Source organism: Leptonychotes weddellii, chromosome 9 (genome assembly GCF_054177405.1).
Source record: "Leptonychotes weddellii isolate Sample4059 chromosome 9, ASM5417740v2, whole genome shotgun sequence".
In the NCBI taxonomy this organism is placed as follows: Eukaryota; Metazoa; Chordata; class Mammalia; order Carnivora; family Phocidae; genus Leptonychotes; species Leptonychotes weddellii.
In genome coordinates this window covers 69,568,369-69,590,453 of record NC_138377.1, presented here as the reverse complement: position 1 = coordinate 69,590,453, position 22,085 = coordinate 69,568,369, and the positions used below count along the sequence as shown (strand labels likewise).

At 36.8% G+C, this 22,085-nt stretch overlaps 1 long non-coding RNA gene across 1 annotated transcript in view; it reads right to left on the bottom strand.

Moving 5' to 3' along the window:
- LOC145723277 (uncharacterized) overlaps positions 1-16,386 on the bottom strand; it is a 248,758-nt gene extending 232,372 nt beyond the window's left edge. Inside the window, exon 1 of the long non-coding RNA XR_014148202.1 lies at positions 15,976-16,386. This is a non-coding gene — a long non-coding RNA (uncharacterized LOC145723277). The remainder of the gene's footprint in view (positions 1-15,975) is intronic.
- Positions 16,387-22,085: the final 5,699 nt, after the last annotated feature.

Here is a 22,085-nt window from a genome sequence, read left to right as displayed (position 1 = left end):
CCTTAGAGACTCTATGTTGCCATTAATTGATTTCTCATTCTAGTTATTGTCTTCACAATTGCTAGCCTGAATTCCATCTCCAACATCTTGGTTATATCTGCATCCATTTGTAAATCTGCAGCATAAGTCATAATCTCTGAGTCTTTCCTATTTTGGGGGTTCCTCCTCCTAGTCATTCTGTTGAGGGGTGGTTGAGGGAATGTATAGAGTACAAACTATTGACCACAACCCAAGCAAGATGCACCTGTTTTCTAGGGACCTTAGGGTTGCTGGCCTCTTGTTTTCCCAGCCTGTCTTCTGGGGGAGGGGCCTGCTGCACTGTTACTCAGGTAACCCTGTTTGGGCAGAGTTGCCCTGCCCCCCTGTGGTGGGGGATGGGCTCGGTAGGAACCGGTTTTTTGGGGCTTTTGTTCTCTGGCAGCTTTCTCTGGTGGCTTTCTGTGTGTCTTCAGAGAGTCAGAGCAGAAGAGACCGTTTCTAACCCTCTGCCTCAGAGCAGACAGATTGCAGTTTGTTCTTCAGTGAGCTCTGCAGGCCACAGTCTCTCCGTTTCTGTCTGTGCTGCTATAAACTGCAGTGTCCTGGGTTGTGTGCCCCTCTGCAGTGCTCCCAGTCCTGCCTCCAGGTCGGGGCATGTCTCTACCCTTTGTGCTTCTAAAACCGCCAGCCACCCCCAGTTCACACACACGGCCCCGGCACTCCAAGTTTCCATCCAGGGGGCTGCCCTAAAGTCCTTTCCCCACTGCTACCGGTCTGCAAGTCTGTGCCCTGTCCCACCGCGGGAGGCTATCGCTCACCAGCAGTGTAGGATCCCCACGGCCAGACTCCCTCCCACTGCCATTTATCCTCTGATATCTGCCTGCAGGATCACGGCTCCTGGCTTCCTACCTCGAAACCAACCACCTGCGATATTCTGTTTGTAGAGATCCAGATCTTACATCTCAGGCTGATTTCGTGGATGCTCAGAGTGGTCTGGTAGATATCTAGCTCAATTCTGGGGACCAGTTGGAATAGGGTCCCCTACTCCTCTGCCATCTTTTCCAAACCTCCCCCATGGACATTTAAATGCAAATTTATCAACCTACTTAGATTTCTAAATTTGGTGTCACATTTAAAATGGCTTTCCTCCCTGAGATTTTTTTAATCCATTTTCTTCGACTAACATAATGATTTCAACTTTTCATTTAAATCTTTGATCTATATGAAATGTATTTTGTTGAAAGAAAGAAGATAAGGAGTGAACAATTTTTTAAAATGTTTATCTCATTGTCCCAACACCTCTCATTGAATAAGCAACCTTTTCCCCATTGATGTGCAATGTCACACTTAATGATATATCTGCTATATTTTGAGCCATTTCTGAATATTTGTTCTGTTCCATTGATCTATGTGCATACCCACTTGAATAGTTTTAATCATTGTAGTATTATAATATGTTCTGACATCTAATAGGGTATAAATCTCCTCTTGACTTTTCTATTTATGAATTAACCTATTTGTGCGTATTTATTCTTCCAAAATATCTTTTAAATCAGTTTGTTTAGTTGCCAAGAAATTTTTGGGGTGCCATGAAATGTGTAAATTATTTTAGAAGTAATTGATACCTATAACATCTTGTGTGTCTGTGTAATTCTGAAAAATTACTTTCCAGTTACAGCATTCTCATGTTTATATTAGTGGCATGTTGTTTCCTTTATGTAGATCTTGCAGGTTTATCGTTTTGTTTAATGCTGGGTATCTTACCATTTTTTTTTTCTCTTTTTAAATGAAATATGCTACATTCAGGAAAAAAAATACTGAAATCTAAGTATAAATACAGAAATCACACATCAAGACAGAAAATAAATTACCAATAAATAAAAATTAACCAAATAGTCATCAGACTTTTCATTTATAACATTTGAGGATACAAAATGGCGGAATACCAACTAGAGATTACTGATGGACAGAAATTAGTCACATATCGACATGCAAGATAATTTTAGACATACAATATATCAGAGAGTAATTACTCAATGCATATCAATAATACATACATAAATACACACTATAACCAAATAACAAATGAGCCAAAAATCAGACTTTATGAGAGGAGAAGAAACTATGTTGAACAATTAATTTGAAAAGATAAATAGACAAACAGAGATAGATTAATAGAGAGATGGATGGATAGACAGATGCTGTAGGATAACAGGAATATGTTATATGAGTTTTTAAATGTCTTCTGAAACTGAAGAAACATATAGCAAAAACAAATTCTAATTACAGTCCAGAATAAAAAATACTAACCATCTAATTGAAACTTAGAAACCTGGGTAGTGATAAAGAGAGGAAGAAATAATGTTCTGAAACTTGAGTGGGGTGGGGCAAGGGAAGAATGGGAGAAGTAAAATTATCCCAACAGTTTCATTGTTATGGAGGAGTAAGAAATCAAAGGAAATAAAGTATCCTGCTTAATGTCATGATATCTTGTTTCTAAATAATAGCAGAAAAATATGTCTGAATATGAGAGATGGGAAGAGTATATAACCATGAGTTAAATGGAAAATCAGAGAAGAATTTTCAAATTAACCATGGGGAAAATAGTAGAATAAATAGCAACTTAATTAAACCAACAAAAACAAGGAGAAGGAAAGAGGAAAAACAGATTAAATAAATAAATTCATAAAGATGAGAGGCACAAAATCAATGAATGGGCCTTTACACTAAATAAACTAAATCTCCCATTAAAGACAAAAACTGTCAAATTAGGTCTACAAAAGAAAATCTAGTTCTACGTAGTTTATGTCATATACTTAAACTGAAAAAGAAAAACTGAAAAGAAATATAAAGCAAATGCAAACCAAAATAAATAAATAAATAAATAGTAATGACAATATTATTATGAGAGATGTTGGAATTTAATAACTTTAATAGTTGTAACATACCTAAGTTTCGTTCATATTAATATGGAAATGGACTAAATAAAGCTAAGCAGTTTTTTAGCTGTAGGATGTCTCTCTTAGAACCTAGAATATGCTAAAGCACCTGATGACATTCCAAGGGGTGGGGGTTATAAAATTCAGCATTTCCAAAACTTATTTGATTACTTTTGCGGGGCAAAGATAAGTGATCTGCAGATTTGCTGGGGCACAGGGCAGGGGTGGGGGCATGGGAAAGATTGCCACGTGCAGTCTCCTAAGTATAAAACTACAATATCAGTGGCTGTGGCCAGGTTGTTTTCATTGATCTCATGGATGTTGGTAAAGGAATTAGATCATTTTTGATTTTTAAATTTTATTGTCCCCCTCAGACTTGGTGAAAATAACTAAGAAAAATATGGAAAGTGTTTAATAAGTACTCCACATTTGATTTTTTTTTTTTTTTTTTTGCCATTGAAAACTTTTAACTCACCTGGGATGGTGCTGAAGGGAAATACGGGAATGGATGACAGCAAAAACACAATTTAAAAAATCAATATGGATATGTCCATTCATAAGAATGGAAGCAATTAGTTAATGTCTTAGTGACAAAGACAGAGAAATCCAAGTCCCCATAATACATACCACCAACTAAAAATTGAACTATTTTAGTTTGTCTTTTTTCCCAGTGCTTAGAATGGTGAAGAGTAATCTCAGAGAGGCATTTCTAAGAATTTTGGCTTGGAGGAACACAACAGTATGACCAACCAGGCATCAGAGACCTTAAGGATATATATTAGGGTAGGCTAAAATAGAAGGGAAAAAAAACAAATAAATAAAAGGTAAATAGCTCATATAAAATAAGTGTTTATTTCTTAATCACATGAATTTAAGGCACGTGGCTTCCTGCCATGTGATGATTCAGAGCTAAGGCTCCCTCTACTTTGTGGTTCCACAAAGTCCTCTTGGTCATTTGCATCTAAAAGCATAAAAGGGAGGAGAGCATGGAGGATGTGTATCTGCTTTTAAAAGCATTGGCTCAGAAATGCCATAGATTGCTTTTTACTTTTTACTCACTAGAACCCAATCAAATGGCTTTATCTAACTGCAAAGAGGGATGGAAAATGTACCACTCTGGGTGACTGGAAAAAAGAAAAAGCATAGATTCTGGCAAGCAGCTAGCAGTCTCTGCCACAGAAGACAATGAATGTTCTATCAAGGAAGACATTGAAGTTCAATGTGGTAATCTGTAAAATTTAAGGCAAATAGCACAAAAGAGTCCCTGGAGGATGGTCAACTGGGGATGTAAATAGAAGTAACAAGTATACTTTCCATGACCAAATAAATCAATAAGAGGAATCCTACCATAAACAATAAGTAGAGCATCCAGATTCAGCAGCACAGTTGAGGACAGTCACCACCAGCACATTTAAAGGAGCTACCAGTGAGCCCCAGAAGTGACTTAAGTACTAAAAGAGCTATTTCTATGATGCATTGAGGTCCAAATTCTATAATATAGCCCAAAGCCCTGGTGACTGTCTACACAATTAGTTAAGACAGAAGAAAGAGAGAGAGAGAGAGAGAGAAAGAAAGAAAGAAGGAAGAAAGGAAGGAAGGAAAAGAAAGAGAGAAGGAGAGAGAGGGAGGGAGGGAAGGAGGAAGGAAGGAAGGAAGGAAAGAAAAAAAAAGAAAGAAAGAAAGAAAAGGGAGGAAGGGAGGGAGGAAGGGGGTAGGGAGGAAGGAAGGGGGAATGAAGGAAAGAGAGGAAGAGAGAAAGAGGGGAAGAAAGGAACAGAGAAAGGAGGAAGGAAGGAAGAGAGGGAAGGAGGGAGGGAGGAAGAAAGGAAGGGAGGGAGGGAGGGAGGAAGGAAGGAAAAGGAAAGATGTTTAATGCTTTTAGCCTTGTGTCCACATTTCTAATAAATACATCAACATTAGATATCATATTTCCTTAGCAAAAGATAATGCAAAAGAGATTAAGACCAGGATACCACATGGTCTTTGTCCCCTTCACCATCCCACATAAGGCCACTTTGTCTTGGAATCTATAGTAGCCCCACCTGATTCTGCTCAAACCCTCATGACATTCTTCTCTATATTTTTTATTCTCAGCCTTGTGTATAATAAAATGAAGGAGAAATTGAAAGAGAAGGAGAGAGAGTTTTATTTCACTCTCTTTAAAACATGGAAGTAAAGTCAAAAGAAGCAGGCAGTTAAAAAGAGCACACACAGCACCAAACTCATTGACTCTAGGGGCAAAAGGCTCTATACATGTATTATATCTTTGTTCTATACTCCAGTTTGAACTACATGCACAATATTGTTTGACTAATCAAATCAGTCAAAGAAATAGTCTAATTCATCAAATAAACAGCTTGACTTGTTTTGATCATTCAAAATCACACGTGAATAGAGCTTTAAAAACAATAAGGCTTCCAATTTCAAACAGGAATGTGGAAAGCTAAAAAGAGTTGTTTTCACCTTTGCATTACGAAAAAGATGAACAGGGCACCTGGGTGGCTGTCGGTTAAGTATCTGCCCTCGGCCCAGGTCATGATCCCAGGGTCCTGGGATAGAGCCCTGCATTGGGCTCCCTGCTCAGCGGGGAGCCTGCTTCTTCCTCTCCCTCTATGTTCTCTCTCTCCATCTCAAGTAAATAAATTAAAAAAAAGAAAAAGATGAACAAACTGCATGAATGAATTTTCTTGAACCCATCAGAGCACTGAGTTTGTAGGACAAACAACCAACATCAACCTAGAGGAAACTTGCAGGAAAAAATAGGAACAGAGCATTTGATTACCTGGGAAAGATACTCCCGAACACCAAGTAAACCATTAAGAAGATTAAGCTAGAAAATGTCTAATGAGGGGCACCTGGCTGGCTCAGTTGGTGGAGCATGCAACTCTTGAGCTCGGGTTTGTGAGTTTGAGCCCCACACTGGGTGTAGAGATTACTTAAAAATAAAATCTTAAAAAAAAGGAAGAAAATGTCTAACAAATGCTAAAACTTAGTATGGGCTAGTGTGAAAGTACAAAAACTTGGGGGACTATAAATATAGGGGGTTTGCACCTTCTCACAGGTTTTCACTCCAGGAAGCTCAAAAAGAAAGTAAAAAAAATCCTAAGTAATTTTGTCTCATGGAGTTGGCTGGGGGAAAGAACAGAAGCCACTGTGAAACTCTTCCCAAAGGCATCTCCCTTAAGGAAAAAAAAAAAAAAAAAAAGCTTCAGTATGCATTGGGAAGACATCAGAACTGTAATCTGAAGATGTTGGTAGAAACCCCACTGCAACTGAGGTAAGACAAGGAGCAGAGATAAGCTCTCTTCCTGAGGAATATGTATGAATATTTGCTAGGCCCACACAGCATGACATCTGGGCCTCTCTAATATTGAGGTTTAATCAGAACATAAGAATGTCTCCTTTCTCCAATGACCACCATCAGGCTGAATGTGCAGGGAAAATGACTGGAGGATAGCCATGGGAGCAGCTGGAGACAGTATCCTCTGACGTGGCACAAAGGGAGACCCAAAGCCAAAGACAGAAACAAGTACAGAATCACATAGAAAAATTGGTGCAGTGAGGGTAAACATAGCAATAACAAACTCCAAACCTACTCCAAACCCTAACTGGTTTAACACAAACACCTACACTAAAGGCCTAGCAAAAGGAAAGCCATGCTCACTTCTAAGCATAAAAATATGAACATCAGTATCAATGGTCCTATACAATATGTTTGCCTTTCAACAAGAAATCATGAAGCATTTAAAAAAAGGTCAGGAAAAACAAAAGGGACAATAAAATCATAAGAACCAGATTCAGATATGACCAGATGTTGGACAAGGAATATAAAATATCTATGAGTAATGTGTTAATATCCCTAAAGGAAAAGATAAACAATGTGCATTTGGATATGTAATCTCAACAAAGAGGTGGAAACTATAAGAAATAATCAGTAAAATGTTATTAATCAAATACACAGTAACAGAAATAAAGAATTTCTTTGATGGCCTCAAAACTAAACTTGATATAGCCAAGGAAAAAAAAAATCAGTGAACTTAAAGATACGTCAGTAGAAATTACCCAAATAGAAATACAAATTAAAAACAAAAGGTGGAGGAAAAAATACAGAGCTAAGAATCCAAGATCTATGGGATAATTTCAAACAGTATATCATATGTGTAATTAAGATCCCAGAAGGAGGGGTGCCTGGGTGGCTCAGTCGTTAAGCGTCTGCCTTTGGCTCAGGTCATGATCCCAGGGTCCTGGGATCGAGCCCCGCATCGGGCTCCCCACTCCGCGGGAAGCCTGCTTCTCCCTCTCCCACTCTCCCTGCTTGTGTTCCTGCTCTCGCTATCTCTCTGTCAAATAAATAAATAAAATCTTAAAAAAAAAAAAAATCCCAGAAGGAAGAAGCAAGACAGTAAATGGGATGAAGGAAAAATATGAAGATATAATACCCAAGAATTTTCCAAAATGTAATGATATCAAACCACAGATCTAAGAAGCTCAGAGAACACCAGAGAATAAAAAATTTAAAATAAAAACACACGTAGGCATATGGTATTCAAACTGCTGAAAACGAAAATAAAAAAAAAAATCTTGAAGGCAGTGAGAGAGAGAAACATTATCTCTAAAGTAACTAGGATAAGAATTAGAGCAAACTTCTCATTAGGAAAAAAAAAGACAAAAAGGAGACAATGGAGTTTTATATTTCAAGTGCTTAAGGTAAAAAGAACTCTCAACCTAGAATTCTATGCTCAGTGAAAATATCCTTCAACAGTTAATGGTAACTAAAGAATTTCTCAGAAAATAAAACAAAACACTGAGGGAATTCATTTTCATCAGATCTTCTCCAGAGGAAATGTTTAAAGAAGTTGCTCAGGCAGAAGGAATATGATATAGGACAGAAAGTTAGATATACACAAATAAATGTAGAATGCAGTAATAGAATAAGGCAAAATATCTGTTTTCCTAGTTATTTTTAATTTCTACCAAAGTTAAATGGCTCTTAAAATCAATACTAATGACAATGTTTTATGTGTTTATATCGTATGTAAAAATAAAATGAGTAACAAAGAAATGGCACAAAGAACAGGATGGAGGAATTGGGAAAAATACTATTATGAAGATCTAGAAATAAACATGACAGTAAAAAATTATTTAAAGATGGACTTAAATAATTTAGAATTTATATTGCAAATCCTATTGAAACCATTAAAATTTGTAAAAGATGTCTAAATAGTAAATAATTAGGGGAGATAAAATGGAATTATAAAAAATGTTCACATAAAACATAGAATACAGAAAACAAAGAGAAAAGAAACAAAGAACTAATAAAACAAAATAGTAAAAGGTTAACAAAATTGTAGATTTTAACTCAACCATATCAATAACCACTTTACATTTGAATGATCTAAACATACCCATTAAATAATAGATGGTTAGATGAAAAGGTAAGACCAACTATAAGCTATCTCAAAGCAACCCACTTTAAGTATACAGACACAGATTCGTTAAAGTAAAAGGATGGAGAAAAGTATAGCATGCAAACACTAATCAAGGGAAAGCTGGAATAACTATATAAATTTTAGATAAAACAGACTAAGGGAAAATTAAAATATTGTGAACTGAAGGAAAATGAAAATACATTATGTCAAAGTCTGTGGGATGCAGCTGTTTTGAGGGAAATTTATAGCATTAAATGCTCGTATGAGAAAAGAATTAAGATCTAAAATGAACAACTAATCTTCCAACTTTAGCAACTAGAGAAAGAACAGCAAACTAAACCTATAGAAAACAGAAGAAAGGGGGGACATAGAATTGTATACCACTTTATTTAAATGTTTTTAAAAATCAACTAGGGGGGCGCCTGGGTGGCTCAGTCAGTTAAGTGTCTCCCTTTGGCTCAGGTCATGATCCGAGGGTCCCTGGATTGAGCCCCACATTGGGCTCCCTGCTCTGCGGGAAGCCTGCTTCTCCCTCTTCCACTCCCCCTGCTTGTGTTCCCTCTCTCGCTGTGTCTCTCTCTGTCAATAAACAAAATCTTAAAAAAAAAATTAAAAAATAACAAAAATCAACTAAGATGTTGAAGGATTCAGGATGGAATGCAGATGGTAATAAATGAATCTAACCTTATTACAAATATCTATGACATAAACTCACTGAAGGGAGTGATGGGGCAAGAATGAACTAATCTAAGTAACTTTAGAAAATGCTGATTCTACTTGACATTGGAAAAACAAAAAGAATGGCACATAAACACTGTACTTTAAATGGTACATGTTTTTCTCACAAGGCAATGAGTTAGCAATTCTGCAGCTATACCTATGCCAGATTTGAACAAATAAGTAAATAAATCGATGATAATGGGAGACAGATTTCTTGTAAGAGAAAGAGAATACAAATAAATAAGTGGAGAGGGCAAATTTGAATGAACACTATTATGCTGGATTAGAGTCATAGATGTCAACATAAAGTCATATTTATTTTAACATACTGATGGATGGAGGATGGATGGATGGATGGATGGATAGATGGATGATAGGTAGAAAGATGACAGATGATATTAGATATCATCTAGATAGATAGATAGATAGATAGATAGATAGATAGATAGATAGATAATAGATAGATGATAGATATGTGTGAATGTATGTAAATTTACATGAAATATTTTCTAACATTGCCTACTGAGAGGGTATAGATATAGTGACACCCCAGTAGCAATGAGCAAACCCAGCACCCAGATCTTGTTTTCTAAATATCACTCTCCAATCAGAGGATCCACTTCTCCTTGGAGAAAGGCTGATTCTAGAACTGGGGCAGAGAAAATACAAGAAGGACCTGTGTAGCATCTTATACTGCCAAATAAGGAAGTGCTTAAAAATTTAAAAATAAAAAAGGATGGAAGCATGTCAACAGGATGTAGGAGCCAGGGTTCCTGGGTGACTTAGTTGGTTAAGTGTCCGACTCTTGACTTCAGCTCAGGTCATATCTCAGGGTCATGGGACCAAACCCTATATCAGGCTCTGGGCTCAGTGCAGAGTCTGCTTGAGATTCTCTCTCCCCTCTCCCTCTACCCCTCCCCGCCAAATAAATAAATAAATAAATAAAATCTTAAAAAAAAATAGGATGTAAGAGCCAACCTAAAAGAGCTTCCATTGGTCAAAGCTATCATTTGAGCATCAAAATAAATAAGCATAGTATTGAGTTATAACCAAAAAGTAAATGAATACCCTTGAATCAGTACTGGTATAAATACATGATTAAATGAATAAATAGATAAATAAAGTTACATCTTTATAGAAGAAATTTAAATAATATATGTAGATAGTCTTCCTCCAAGAGGTAGAGCTTAGTTTCTCTCCTCTTGAGAGTAAGTTGCACTCATCACTGCCAATGATTTGAGTACAGAAAAGGAAAAATAGTAGTTTGCCCTTAAACAACACAAGGCTTAGTGGTGCTGACCCCTTCTACACAGTCAAAAATCTGGATATAACTTTCAACTCCCCCAAAACTTAACTACTAATAGCCTACTACTGACCAGAAGTCTTACTCATAACATAAACAGTCAATTAACATGTATTTTATATGTTATGTATATTATATACTGTATTCTTATAATAAAGTAAGCTACAGAAAAGAAAATGTTATTAAGAAAATCATAAGGAGGGGCACCTGGGTAGCTCAGTCAGTTAAGCATCTGCCTTTGGCTCAGGTCATGATCCCAGGGTCCTGAGATCGACCATGTCGGGCTCCTTGCTCAGCGGGGAGTCTGCTTCTCCTTCTCCCTCTGCCTGCCACTCCCCCCCACCGCCCCCAGCACCTTGGGCTTGCTCTCTTGCTCTCTCTCAAATAAATAAATAAAATCTTAAAAAAAAAAGAAAATCTTAAGGAAAAGTAAATACATTTATAGTACTCTACCATATTCATCGAAAAAAAATCCATGTATAAGTAGACCCATGCAGTTCAAACCCATGTTGTTCAAGGGTCAACTGTAGTATTACACTGGAGAAACCTATCACACATGACCTTAGCCAGGTGATCAAGGTTAATATCACCATTGGTAAGTCATGTTGATAACACGTACTCCCTGATATGATGAGAAAAGCACTTCACTTCTGTGATATTTTTCCAAAAGAACCATAACCCCAGTCTAATCACACACACACACACACACACACATACACAGAGACAAATTCAAATTGGGGGATATTTTACAAAATAAATATCTGACAGTACTCCCCCAAACTGTCAACGTCATGAAAAATAAGACTTTAGAAACTGCCATGAGGATCAAATAAAGAGACATGAGGATTAAATGCACCATGATACACTGGATTTGATGGTAGAATAGAAAAAGGAATGGCAAATTCTGAATAAAGTCTACTAATTATACCAAACTTATGTACCTTTCTTAATTTTGACAAATGCATCATAATTATATAAAAAGTTAGCATTCGGGGGTAATGGATGGAGCATACACAGGAATTCTCTGTACTATCTTTGCAACTTTTCTGTAAATCTAAAATTATTCCAAAATAAAAAGTTTTAAAAGCTATCTGCCAAGCCTAACTCTATAATCTCTGAATAGAGTTTTATAATAAAAATGCTAAAATGGCATCAACACACACACACAAGTTAGCACAAAAGAAACATTACTTTTTTAATAGAATGTCCATATTTTAAAGTTACTTTGATACCTATAGAAATGTTCTAGGTAGTGTGTTGTTTAAAGCTATAGTTTTTTTTTTAATGCATAGTTTAGTCACAGTGATGAGTTCCTTAAAGCCTACATAATGAGGGAAATTTTTTTTTTTTAAACCTTGCTGTGATTGCATGCAGTGATAGAGATGCCTTTAAGAATGTTTCACAGATGCTTCAAATCATTCATTTCTCATAAACATATGGGGTCTATTCTTCCATCACTGTGCGTAATTCCTATTGACACTAATGGGAACTATGCATGCATATCTCTATAATTTGGCCTCAAACAAACTGAAAATCATCACTATTGAGATGAGAACCAAAGCAACCAAACAAAGAGAACAATTGACTCCTTAAAACTCAGATTCCAGAATCTCTTGTCACAAGAAATTCCAGTCATGGAGAATTAATCTGCAGTGATTCCAACACAATAAACTATAATAAGTCAAAATATGATACTTACAGATATTATATTTTAGGGCATGGTATCTTTCTGAAGATAATAAATTACCTTTTTCAACTGTAATGCAGAAATAGCTAAACATTTCATAATACAACTGAACAAAAATTCCAATGCTACAAAAATAGCTATCAGCTTCTAGGTGCTAACACTCCATGTCATACATTTTAAGGACTTTTATTCAGATTTCTATAAGTTGACTGCTCGTTTGTTCACATCTCCCTTTACAAGATTATATCCCTATTTTTAGACCTCAAGTTAAATGGAGAATTTTTTTCCTATTTAAACTTTAAGATTATAACATGTGTCCACCAAGAAGGAGAGTCTCAAATTAAGGAGATTTGTTCACTGTTCCATTGTCCCATTTCCACATCAGAAAACATAACAAAGTTCTTAGTTGTGTATCTCAGCAGTGTCACTTTGGCCAGATTCCAAGATGTAGGAGGTTGCCTCAGATCTCAGTGGGAGGCAGCCATTATGTGTTCAGGGGAAGCCATTTGAAGCTGGCAGGTGAGCCAATTCTATCACTAAGGAGAAAGTACTGCTAGTAAAGTCACCTTGTGACAAGTGTCTCCCTGCTGTGGGTTAACTTCCAGAAAGAAGGTTTGGAGAACACATAACAGTTCACAACAAGGAAATCAAACAAAATAAATTGGGCATAATTTGACACTGTTAAAATAAGAAGTGTCACTGGCACTACTATGAAGTAGGAGTTATGAAGAGCTTCTGCCAAGATTAGACATTTAGTTAGACAATAAAATAGCTTGCTGGTCAAGCCAAAGACATTATTCTTAATGCTTAAACTGATGGAGACTAGTGAATAAGTCTTTTTGACAAGCGGGGCTGCCAAAGAGTAGCAACCAGGTCTTAAGAGGCATGTGTGTGTTCATACAGTTGATAAGCCCCAAGCGAAGAGAAATAGCAATATCATAAAAAATAAAAAATAGAATACGATGGGTTTTTAAAGAAATTTCCAACAATTATAGAGAACTGACCAGAAAAGATATTGTGTAGAAACAGTTTTCTTTTCCAAATCCACTTGGCTCTTAGTAAACTGAACAGAAATATTTACACATTATAGTTTTCTCATACCAAAATACTGTCATTCAATTTTCAAACAAACGTTTCTTCAGTAGATTCCCAAATGGTTTAAACTATATGTAAGAAATGCCCAGTGGAAAGAAGATGGAAGCCATATGAAACAGTTCAAACAGAAATATTGGCAAAAAAAAAAACAAAAAAAAAAAACAAAAAAACAAAAACGTAGCCATGAAGTAACCAGAGAATCTCCAGTGCTTCATTCCACCTTTGGGCATCCCTCTCTGACTTCACAACCAAAGAAGCCCATGCATACTTTTGTTTGCGGGTGGCCGCTGCTCTCACTCAATGAACACCCACTTAGGATGAAGCTCTATTTCTCATTTCTTATCCTTATTTATTAAATGCTAGTTACTTCTAAACTGTATTAAAATGAAAACAATTTCATTCAATGAAATCACACTAAGGTATGAATCACTAGCCTCATAAGTTGTTGGCCCTCTAAGGCAGTGTTTCTCAAAGTCTGATTCCTGGATCCCATACCATGCTAAACATTTACATTTCTGGGCCCATTATTGAATCAAAAGTGCTGCGTATTAAACCATTTCCCAGGCGACTGTTACGGCAGTGATGTGAGGAATCACTGTTAAAGAAAGCACTGATAATTCAAAAGACTGGACTGGAACTGCAAAAACAGCAAGGTCGGGGAGGGTTATTTCCTGAAAGGAGACTTTTCAAATCATACCAGAAGTCAATGTCTTGGGTGTGGCCTTGAGTCTGGGTGAGATTGGCAACGTTATTAATAAACTACTGCTGGTTTAACTCCTTCAACACAGAGTGCAACACTGACATTCAGACACATATGAGCGCAATAAAACCATAGTCTTTTGCTACATAATGATGCCATAAGGTACAATGGAAATAACTCATATTTTATTTTCTTTGATATGTGAGGAAAAAGCAAATAAGAGCAAAGAATATCGTATAACTTCAATCGTTAAAATAAGAACTCTTAGATTATGATTTGGCCAGCTGAGAACATGTTTCCTCAAATATATCTTATGTCCTCCTACCTCCATGCATTTGTCCAAGTTGTCCCCTTCTCTGCCTCAATAAATCCTGCCTATCAATTTAGGACTTGAATGCCTTCTTGAATGCCTTCCCCCTCCCTTGAATCTCCAGCTTAGATTCATCTTGCAAATTCTCATGGTATTTGATCATTACGATGAAGTCATGTAGGACCTTCTAACTTATATTCATATTATACATTACACATGTGTACAGATACATATATAGCATATGCATATCTTTGATTCTTGAATCAACTGCTGAAGTAGAGTATGTTTTCTATGCTAGATGAGACACACTGAAATGAAGCAGATTCTAAAACATGCTTCTGGGAGGAGTAGCAGGAGGAGGCAGGGAAGGAGGGAAGGAGCAACCCCACCAGTCACAGAGGCAGGAAGAAATTTTACAACTTTGCTAAGGCAACCTTTGATTCTACACAGACCACCTAGAAAATGAAGAAGGTGGACTTCTACAGGCTTCTTCCTTTCTCATCTTTTAGGAATTAAACTACACAGCCCACATTCACCTTTTGCCTGAATTAAATAGTTTACTGTACGTTGGGTATTTCTTAATCCAAACCAGATCTTTCTATCTAATTTCATACCCATGTATACAAATGTTCATTCCTGCCAAGAGAATACGAAACTCAAAACTCCTTCAATAATATTTAGTGAGCTCCTACTCTATGCTAGGCCCTCTTCTGTATGTTGAGGATAGAGCAGCAATGAAACAAAGTGAGCTGCTGCAACCATGCATGTTATATAGATCTCTGATAAAATTCACATAGTGATAAATGTGACGAAGAATGAATTAGAACAAGAGAATTGAGATGGCAGGACAAAGAAGGGTTTGCTAATTTTGCTCATCAGAGAACACCTCTCCAAAGCTTGACTTTTGAGCTGAGACTTGAGTAGAGGACACAAGCCATGTGGGCTCTGGGCGGAGGGGGCAGGGGGGAGACATTTCTGACAGGGAACAAGTGCAAAAATCTTGAGGTGTGGCATCCATACTCAACAAACAGCAGGAAGGTCAGTGTAGTCGAAACAGATCAGTGAGGAGAAATAGCGAGGTGTCCCACAAGATCGTGGGCAGGTTTAGGAGCCACACTCAGGACTTTGGGGTTTATTCTTTAATAGGAAGACACTGGAGGTTTTTAGCCAGGGAGTGGCATGACTTGGTTTATGATTCAAAAGATGTAATGTGCCCACTGCAGGAATGGGATAAGAAGAGAAGTGGGGAAACTATTCTGGAGACTATTGCAGTGATCCAGAGGAGAAATTACTTGGGCAGAGCTTTAGCAGCCAATGGTCAGATTCAGGATATAATTTGAACATAAAGCCAATGGAATTTGCTGAGAGATTGGATGTAACACGGTGTAAGAGATATCTAGGAGCAAGGTGAAAAGTGGTGACATTTCATGCAACAGGGAACACTAGAGGAAGAACAAATTGGTGAGCAGATGGTTAAAAGCTGTTCTATTTTAAACACGTAAAATGTAATGTTAAATATCCAGGTGCAATATTAGATAAGCAGTTAATATGAATCTAGAATTTAGGGGAAAGGTGAGAGCTAAAGAAACAAATGTAGTAATCACATGAACATACATGGAATTGACCATCATGTAATTTGAAGAGTTGTCTTAGGAAGTGAGAATTTCTAGAAAAAGAAAAAGAGCCAAGGAAAGAGCTAAGGGAGTAACCCTTATCACTCCTACACACAACCCACTTCTTCTTCTGTATCTGCAGTTTATCCTTTAAGATTCAATTTAAATTGTAGCTTTTCTATCAGGCCCTCCCTACTTACCTGCTCCATAGCACCCATAGCAATAGCCCAAAAGGCACAGTATTGGTTTTTCTTAACATGCCAATAGACCGAAAGCTTCTTGAGGCTAGGACTGTCTTAATTATCATTGCATCCTCAATATTTTCTGTAGCCACTGAAATATAAAACACAACCATTAATTTTGTTGACCAAAATTAATGAATGAACATTTATTAGTCCATCAGTTAAAATACTATTTAAAGTTTCATTGAATAGAATTGGTTGTCAGTTTTCGTTTAGCTTTGTTCAATGACAAGCCAAGAGGTTTTTTTCATATTATGAACCTTGAGATTAGCAATATTCCGGGGAGGTACATACAATTAAAAAAAAATAATAAAGCACTAATACCCTAGAGGAAGAATTAAAAATAAATCTGCTATAAAGATGTCCTATCAGAAATCTAAAACAAATTTGGCTAAATTTCTTGGCAAGAATCCTAAGCACATTGAGGGGTTGAAATTGTAGGCAATGAGAGAAAAAAAAAAATTTAAGACCACTTCTTGAACCACTTTAAAAAATTGAAAATAATGTGATCTGTATTTTCTCTTCTTTTGTGTCTAGCTCTTGTTTCTCTGATGTCAAAATAGTCTGCTCTATGTTGAACTATTGTGGGAACAAAAGAAATCTGTAGAATTGTCTATTATTTGGGATAAGCTATAAATGTTATAATTTAGCCAAAGCCTTCCCTAAAATTAATATATTTTATCCTAATCTAAAACAGATATTGTTAGTACAATTTATATAATACTTGAAAACTACTATTAAAAAACACTTTATAATGTCCTTAAAAAAATTTACTTTTTAAAAAAGGGACACAAAACCCTGAATTTATATCTGATATACTAAAAATGACAATATTTTTCCAAGGACATTTTCTTTTACACATTAGCACATTCATTCAGATTTATTCCTAGATTCTATCATCCTCTTAGAAAGTTTTGGAAGGAAGTTATATTAGACTTTTTTATTTAATTTGGTTTGGGATCAGGGAAAATGAAAGACCATGATGGTTATTTCACTTATCTTGGCAAACCTCCTCACCTACCCTTCACCCCAATTAACTCACTCAGTTCACATTTTTCATCCTCCTACATTTCCAAACTTTGGGCAAAAAAGGAAAGAGAAATAAATAAGAAAACACATAAATAAGAGTATAAGTGTGGGTGCTTGAAGCCCAAGATCAGATAGAAGGAAAATGGGAGAATAATCTGTTGCTTCCCCATCTAAGGAATTGGTTTGAAGGCTTTATTTGAAGCCTTGGGGAAGTTATTAAGAATACAAAGATAAGTAATGGAATGTCTTCACACAATGTAATGATTAAGTTTTAAGAAGCAGATATAAACAGACAGTGGTAACTTTATAAATGAAACATAAGATAATTGTAGTTCAATTATTGCCAACAATTACAAAAACAGAAATAGATTAAAAGGTCTACTGCTTCCTTATTAAACCCCTTCCTCCACTTGCCTTCTTGTACTCATCCTTTAATGCCCCAAAGCTACTGTTCTTCCCATCCTGAGCCCCATTTCCTATATCAAACTTAAATAACTTCAGGGTGGAGGGAGAAGTAAGTCATAAATATCTCCCTTGGACCATGTGATTCCCTCACAGGGCCAATGCTTTAAATCTGTTTATCCCAAAAAAACTAGTACTGTATCTTCAGATTTTTGTAGGTATTCCTTAAATGATAGTTCCATAGTCAAAGGCTAGAAAATACCAAAGCCAACAAAAGTTAAATAGGTTGGCTTATTATATAATATAAAATTAATTTTAATAATATCTAAGATGTTTCAAGCATTTCCTATGCACTTGGAACCTTGCTAAATACTTTATACGGAATGCGTTATTTAATCTTCACAGCAAGCCAGAGGAAGATACTATATTCCTCCCTATATGGTAGTTGAGGAAACCAAGGGTAGGGCTGTCTTAATCATTGTTTTGATAGTGTAAATAACTTGCCTAGTTTTTGGCAGGGCTGAGATTCAAACTAAGACCATTTAGGTCCAAAGCCAAACTGTACATTTCACCAGTTTGATATATAGTCTCCCTGCAGGATTTTATCAGAGCATTTAATAGGCTAATGTGATTGTGAATCTCCAAGAGGGAAATGCAATAAACAGCATTTCCCACTTATTTGATTATAACCCCCCTTTTCCTCATAGAATCCTGAGCCACCTGCAGAACACTCTTTCCTGTTCTCTCCCTTCGGTAAAGATAGGATATCCTTTTTCTCTCTCCCTCTCCTCCTCTTTGTTCTACTCCTTTCAGGATAGACCCCATGGTTGTACATTTTATACTCCTTTAGGACATAATTCCAATTAAAGGAAGCCCTATCCCTCACCAAAGTCAAAATATCCACATTTGTTTATATCTTAGTCCTGGGATAGTACATCTTGTGCCTCTGAATCTTTCTTGGAATAAGAATCGCTGTTCATGAAGCTTTTATTATTTTTCTGCAAACTGAGGGCCCAAAAGAAGCCAAGGACTGCACCTTTCATCATTTGTTAACTTTTCCAGTGTCTATGTCAAGTCTTCTATTGGGGGCAGATACTGTCTCTTAGTACATTTCACGTTTACCAGTGCATTGCAAACAGTAGGTATTCAAGAGTAATTATGGTTATAAACTCTTGGGTCCTTTACAGCTCTAGGAATCTATGTTCATATTGGAAATATAATTTATTCTTCATGCATTCCATTACCAAATACATCAGTGTGTAGTTATGTTTTAATGGGCCAGTTCTCCAAATACCAAAAGGAAGCAAGAGAAAGCTTTCTGGTAGTTAACTGTGATCGTGTTAAAACCTAGAACTTCTTTTGAAAATTGCTATTCCCTTTCCCTTTATTTCCTACAATTTATTGAAACATAACACACATGGGTATTCATGCACTTCTCACATGAAGTTTAGTGCAAGGATATAGAGTTTGTTTTCTACATTTGTCAGCCCTTTAAACTCAATCTTTCAAATATCCATGAATGGAAAACTGGCTAGATAGGAGCTCAAGAGGGTTCCTTTCCTTCTCATTGCACTACCCATGTGCCTCTTAAAATAGATCTATACATAGGCCTAATTGATAATGCATACCCTGATGCATAGTTAGTTGCCCAATCACCCAAGCAACTGGGTTGCAATGGTGTAGATGATTTTTATTAGGAGCTGTATTGGCAAATAGCTTCCGTGATTTAGCCCATGGAAAATGAGCCCTGTTTTGCTTAATGTTTTAGGTTAGGGAGTGGCTGGCAGCATTCTGTGAAAAAGTGACACTTTCAACACTATAAGTGATTTGCTGACTTTATTTAACAATATCTAAACCATTTTAACCAACAGTATCATATAGCTTGGCACATTCTACCACTACAGATCTTCCGGAAAGGATGAAATGGCCAAATATTTACATGTATTCCGTTTTCTTTACATATTTGTATTTCTACCATTTTGAAAATTAGAATATAAACATTCTGTTTAAAAATCTGTTCTCCCCCACATACTACATATTCAAAGAGCAAACACAATTTTTCCCTTTGGTGTGTGTAAATATATATATAATATATATATGTATGTGTCTCTATATATGTAGGTATATCTGGGTTTCCATACTTTAAATATCTTTGACCACCTAATAGCCCCAACCCTTTGTTTTATGATGTGCAGCAAAATTATAAAATCTGCTATCCCTGTAATTACATTGTCCTTTGCCGTCTCTTAAAAAAGAAAGAAAGAAAGAAAGAAAGAAAGAAAGAAAGAAAGAAAGAAAGAAAAAAAAAAAGGTTGTGTTCAAATTTTCCCCCTGTTTTATTTGCACCCTATTAACAACTGTTACTGGAGCTTTAATTATGCCCCGGTGATTGTGGAGTTGTGGCTGACTTGTGTCATTTTCCTCCCAGGGGATGCTTTATAATTACCAGCATCCATCGTGGCTGCCTGTAAGCTGATGCTTTTTTATTACCAGTTCAATAATCACTGCATCTTTGTGAACATCTGCTCTGCAAGCCATGCATCGGGGGTCCCAGCGCCTGTCACTTGATGTTCCCTCACCACAGTGACCTTGGTGCCCTCGCCTTCGGTTTATATCTAATTTGTTTACCAGAGGCTCTGTCCAGAAAGTCTCCCAGGAATGCAATTAATACACTAGATTTGCAAACAAAAGAAAATTTTGCCCTTTCTCTCCTTTCTCTTTTTCCAGATTATTGTCTTACACTTAGATTCCATAATTTCTATTCCTAGGAGAATGAATCCATTTCAGACTTGCGGGAACAGGGAGAATAAGAGATGAGTTTATTTAGGAGGTATCCTCCTGCTTGTATTGAAAAGTAGGATGTCTTTGTGGTGTGCTTTCTCTTGAATATATATGATGGTGACTAGCAAGTTAAAGAAGGATGTTGTATATAGAATATTCCGTGCATGTGAAGGGAAGGACTGTTTATTTGTCCCTGTTCTGACTTTATTTTCTTCCTGACCTCCTGTCTCATTTTCTTTCCTATCCTAAATAAACCTCTCTGCTCTTTGTTTTATGGAATATTTCCTCCCTCTTAAATCATTCTCCTTCAATTCTTTTGCTCTACTTCATCTGTCTTTTCCTTCTTGCTTGCCTCTTCACAAAAACTATGTAAGTGAAAAATAAAAATGGGTAAAAACAGCACATGTTGGGCACAGCTGCTGGTTCTCCTGATGGTGCTTCTCCCTTCTGACTCACTATTTATTACTAATAAAGCTAATCTGGGCACTGCTTACTAATCCTGGTTAGGTCTGATTTCTTTAAATAAAAACTAGAGTTTCAAAGTTTCAGTTATTTTCGTAAGTATATCAAAAGCTATGCTGAGGAGCAGATGAGAAAACGCTGAACTCTTTCAGTTGTGCTAACCAAATCTATGCAATCTTCTGACATACACATGTGGCTTTACCCCTTCATGTTCTTAAGTAACTGACATCACAGACTGGTAAGAACTTTTCTGAAATTTCCAATGCAATGAGCTTATTTATTGAACCACCTTGTCCACCATAATTTCCAAAATTTCAAAATCAAGTAGAAATGGCATAGGTCAATCTTGCAGCAAAGTCAGGGACGAGGGAGTTTATCTATTCTTACTCTTCCACTGGCCTAAGAGAGCATTGAGGGGAAACCTCTACTTTATTATTCTCTATTCCCATAAGAAGTAGTGTTCTACTTAGCACAGTAATAGCTACTATTAGTATGTGTTGACTAAAATGGTCCTTGGGTGATTGGATGTTAGCTCGCAACCTTGGGAGCTTCTGAAACGGGCCCCCATACTCACAGAGGGCAAGGAGAGATCAAAGAAGGAGGCAGACCCACTACTCCACAATGGTAGGCGGCAAGTATAAGCAAGGGAACTTATTTATGAGGTTTGTCTTGAGAGACCACAAGATAAGTAACATCTGAACCAGAATCTTAAAAGTTTATACAGAGGCCCTAACTGGGTTCAATCACATTCACAGTCCAGATGGTCTCAACAACTCTCTCAAGGCTATGGCAGTGGAACAGGTCCCACTGTGGAAACAGTAGGCAGAGTGTGCATTCCAAGGATAGGTGAGGGGGTTGAGGAGCCTCTAATTGCCCGGGTCTATCCTGCAAGTCAACCAGTGTTCACATCCTCTCGATGACCCCCTCCAACACTGGATTATACCTCTTGTGGACAAAATTCTATTTCAGACCCATTAACATAATATACCACTTACCCCCAACCTTGGATGAAAAATCTACACACATTCACACAGACACATACACACACATGCTAGAAGAATATAAGACCTTGAGATTACTGGTCAAGACTAGCATTCAAATCCATGCTTTAAGGCACCCTCCAAACACAGAATTTACTTGAACTTCTACAGAGAAACAGGACCTAAAATTAAGAACAAGTACTTAAAATAAGTACTTAAGAACAAGTACATTGTAGGACTCTCTCCTTCCCTTACCTTCCCATATTACCAAACCCCCATTCAAGATAAAAATCTGAATAATACTGCTATTGGCTGCAGCCATGGGTTACATCTTACAGGGAGTAGGAGAAAACCGTCTTGCAGCCTTGATCTAGTCCATCTCACCAAGTGGCTTGGTGACCAAATTTGAGAAGT